This window comes from Myzus persicae, unplaced genomic scaffold (assembly GCF_001856785.1).
Source record: "Myzus persicae strain clone G006 unplaced genomic scaffold, MPER_G0061.0, whole genome shotgun sequence".
Taxonomy (NCBI): Eukaryota; Metazoa; Arthropoda; class Insecta; order Hemiptera; family Aphididae; genus Myzus; species Myzus persicae.
The window spans coordinates 19,631-24,615 of record NW_019100864.1 but is presented as its reverse complement, the minus strand read 5'-3'; the positions used below and the strand labels follow the sequence as shown (position 1 = coordinate 24,615).

Below are 4,985 nucleotides of genomic sequence, written 5' to 3'. Positions count from 1 at the left end.
GATACTCAAAGGTTTCAGTGTTCTTATTTATTTAACATTATTTAGTGATTATTTAACAAATAAAATGAATGATGAACACCTTATTGCTAGAGTGTGTACACAATATAGACATATTCATAGCAATGCAGCCTGTCTGCCATAGACATTTCGGACCGTGACCCATTTTTGATAGGAGTGGCTTATGTTTTACATATATATATTTGTCCACAACACGCCCACTCAACGGCAGCTAACCAGATGCACGATGAATTTATTCTTCTCTAATCTATTTGTAAGTCCCCCGCGTCCTGCATACATACACATGTGCGATGTGCCACGCCCTGACGTATTCTTTTTTCTCCGCGTTTGTTACAACAAACATACAAATATATAAATTGTATTGGTAGCACGTAATATTTAAGTGACTTTCTTAAAATATTCAAAAACTGTTATATTTTATTATATTGATACTATGCCTTATGTAATATTACATGAATAAAAGTTCTGTTTTCAATGGGTCTGCTTCAATTGTTTGTTTTTTAAAATATAGAGGAACGGTATAAACAGCTGAAGCGACAGCTTAAGCTTTAAATTACAACACGGGCTAAGAGTTTTATTTTATGATGATACTGACCGTTTTGAATTAGTTCAATTTAGGCGATTTTCTATTTTTCTGCGTAAGATTGATGTCCAAAATGTATGTTAAAAATATAAATGTACAGATTGAGTACGAATGTTTAAAAAAAATGTAAGTACTTATAATACAAATAAAAGTATAGTTAAATAAGATAGTAACAAGTTAATTATGAGTTAAGTCAACTCATAATACAGTTATTTATATCTTTATAAATTTTAGTTTTTATGGAACAAATCAATAATATAATGTATATATATTGTCTGAATGTCTGAATTAAATGGTTTAAGATAAATACATAATCAAATTAGTTAAATTACTAATATTATTATTTTTACAGTATAAAAATAGGTGCGTACATACGAGTAGAATATAATACAATTAATAAGAGATTTAAGATTATAAAAAAAAAATATTCTAAGTTGTATTTTATATTATTGAAAAATCAAGATTATTTATTATTTAAAATTTATATGTTGGTACTTGGATCATCGTTTTTAGAACCTGAAGAGGTAAGTTAATATTTTGCAATAGATTTAGATTCTGTTCAACCGTCAGTGTATAAGACGTATAGGTATGTCACGACACTGTTATTGATATTGATTCTAACTTTCATCCAGAAAAATTTGCTTCCTTACTTCCAACTCAAAGTTTAAGACGTTTAAGTACTCAGAATTACCTATTTCACAACTATAATGCATTTGAAACGTTTTCATTCCAAATTTAATTCGTTGTTTTATAATTCTCATCAATGCCGTGGCATACCACAGCCTTCCCTCCACCAGAAATTAATTATTTATTTAAATATATTATTGATTTATTCCATATTTTATATCCAAATGTTAGTATTTTATAGTTAAGTATACTTGACAACATTTCCCCCATCATATAATTGCATTACTGCATAAATTAGTAAACAATGGTCGTAGGATTCATTTATATATTAGAATAAATACACATTTTTATATTTCAATATTATGTGTTTCTGTAAATTATAGGAAACAATAACATAGATTACTTTTTACTTTTTACTTTGGACTAGATAATATGTAGTCACCAAGATAGTTATCTAGTTTTAGAGCATAATAATAGTACGGTTTTAACTTTTAACATTTTGTATTATATTATTTTTCTCAAGTAGTTATGATTTCAAAGTTAACCAAATGGCACAGTATTTTTTCTTTAATTTGGGTAACTTTGTCTTTAGATTTCAGTTGAAGCTATATGAAAATACCAATCATCAATGAAAGCATAAAACTAAAATATATTTTGGAACTATTTTCATTATAATATTATAATTAGTTAATTATTTTAAAGGGCCTAAAAACTGGTTGGTTGGAAGTATACATAGGTACCTACGTCAAAGAAAAAAAAGAAAAAACACTTACCGACATCCAAGTACATGTATCAAAAAAATTATAACCTTCAGTAAGCAGGTTTTACTTCCAATTGTAAATTTAATTGAATATTTGATTAAAATATAAATGTTATCAGGGTTTTAGCAGCCAACAGTCATTTTTGAAACAGTTTCGACGCAATTTTTGTTTTTCGAGATCCGCTGTGATTTCACAAATCGGTACTCGCCCCCACACTATTTAATCTTCTTCAACAGTTTAACGACTGCTTTTGAACACGTCATATAACTTGTATTATTCGTGAGTATAAAATATTTAATAATATTAAAATATAATATACAAAAGTGAAAAGTACATAAGAACCATATTGTCTACCTATGTTCATAATTGAATATATTAATATTATATAATAAATAATAATACATACAATTTCATCGAGTTTTATTTTTGTTATAAGCATTATGTATATTATTTTTAAATGGTGATATAAATGTTATATGTTTGCATTTTTCAACTAGGTGCCTAACTTTGTAATGGGTAATTGGAATGATATAATACTCAAAACAATCCCACTACTTATATATTTTAACCATGTTCCCAACAACTTTTAATTTTTATAGTTTTAAAATATTTAAAGACGAATGTTGACGTATTTTTATTGACATATTTTAGAAAAACCTTTTAAACTATTCATAGTTTTTTATAGTGCAATGTAGTCCATTTATTGAATTAAATGAATATTACATAATATTAATTTAAATTACTTAAGTTGTTTTGTTTTACGATATAAGAAAACAGTGTAAAAGAAAAAAATGATGCTTGTTAAGAGTATGATAAAAATTGTTTTAATTTTATGGATAATAAATCATTTAAAAATAAACTCATGTCAGTAAATTCCCAAAAATAATATTTCGATAAAAGTTATAAAGTTATCAATAAATGTAGTCCAAAAATCATAACATTTTATTGAGATATCAATTGATGTGTACTAATTATCCAATTAATTAATTTATATGGATGGTTTTTTGTTTAGTTTGTATACGGAAGACTGAGTGATCAGCGGAAGTATATCGCTAAAGGAACATTACAACCAACCGACTGATTTAATGACAAATTACTTAGGTCAACTTGTCAGAGGATTATCTACGCAGAATACACACAAAATCGATATGTTATTTACCAAAACGCTAGATTTGTGAAAAACAATCAATATTACGAACGACTTATTTTACATAAAATGGTGAAGATATCTATGGTATAGATTGTATTATTTATTGAATTTTTTTTTTAGATTACAAATTACGCTGCGCATCCAGATAATGTGTTTGGAATGGGTATTTTCAGCTTGGATATATAACGAAACCGCTATCACGGTATTCCGAATTATACATAACTTAGAGAATATTGTAGACTAAGACCTATAATAAATGTGCAAGATTTGTCCCAGATCATGGTGGAAGGTGTAAGTTCAAAATTATTTGAAATATTAATCGATAATATACTTTTTACATTATTTCTCTTTATTATTTATAGGCAACTGATAGATTATTAGAGCAATACAAACATTGGGACAGAAAAGAGCTATTGGTAGGTGCATTGTTTAAAATGCACGAAGACGACGCAATGGTTGGACCAACGATGAGGTGTATCGTAAGAGAACAGTTAATAAGAACTATTCAACGAATGTTAGTAATCTGATATCTTTTCAATGACTTATATTCATTGTAAATGTGTTTTATTTTAAATTTAAGATCAACTGGCAGAAATAAGAAAAGTAACGCTTGCCAGAGTCTTTTGTGATAACAGTAATAATGTCGCAATGATGTAGAAACAAGTATTTTTGATTCCTGAAACGGCTGATTTACAACATTGCGATTCCCTATTAATTCCAATAATCAACTTCAACACTGGTCAGGAATGGTCGATACATTTCGAAAATAACCTCAAACAAAAATTGATATTTTTATTTATTGTATTTATGTCGAAAAAAAGTAATGTTTATATGTTATAAGAATTATAAGTTTTTTATTATCTTTACTTTGCCATTAGTTGTACCTTTTTGCATTTTACCTGTATGTAATGTGTTTATTAAAAAATATTTTTTATATAAATTAAAAGTTCAGATTCAATATTTGATAAATTATATTTTTGGTTCTTAAAGTACATTTTTAAATGTTAATATATTTTAAAAAAATAATATATTGTACATACTAAAATGATCAGTATTAAAGTATAATATTTAATGTTGACAAAAAATAAAATTATACTTTATAGGTAACAATCAAGCATCAAAAATACACTCGAAAAAAAGTTGAAATTACTCACAACTATACGATTACATTTCATTAAAAATCAAATATTTACATACTTGTATAAACATACTGAAACTATCTATCAACATTTTTTAATTCGATTTTTCATTGATCTATACCACACCAGAAATCCTATAGGCGAGAGTCGGGGTCGAAAACAGCAGCGGGTGAGTTAAGTTAAGGTGAGTATTGTGTGGGTGAGAGAGTAGAGGTAGGGTGAGTGAGTAGGAGTAGGCACTGGGATTCCCTTTTTCATATAACTAGTGTACTAAGGCGTCTTGATCATTCCTTGAATGTGTCTAATATGAAATAGCTATGATGGAACATGCAGTATAGGAATGATTTTGAAACTATTGTTTGTATACCAAATATATCATTATTATAAAATTTTTTATTTAGATTTCAATTTATAATACGTAAAAAGTACAATATTTTTTTAAAAAATTTAGTAATTTAAAATGTATATTTCTGTAAGAGCATTGTAATTTAATAATTAATACAGTTTTGAAAGTGAATTTGATTGTTGATAGGACGATACCCATATATTTCTTGCCTCCACGTTATACACGTACAACATAGCAAATTTTCATTCAATAGTAAGCTTCTAGTGTTTTGATATGAAGGTGAGTCGACTAATTATCAAAGTGTTAGGTATGGCAATTTACCTGTGCTGAAGCTTGAGTTTTTATTCGATATTATAATTTT

The 4,985-nt window shown here is 26.9% G+C and overlaps 1 pseudogene; it reads left to right on the top strand.

Moving 5' to 3' along the window:
- The first annotated feature begins 1,873 nt into the window (after positions 1-1,873).
- LOC111026507 lies at positions 1,874-3,960 on the top strand (annotated as a pseudogene).
- The last annotated feature ends 1,025 nt before the right edge of the window (positions 3,961-4,985 follow it).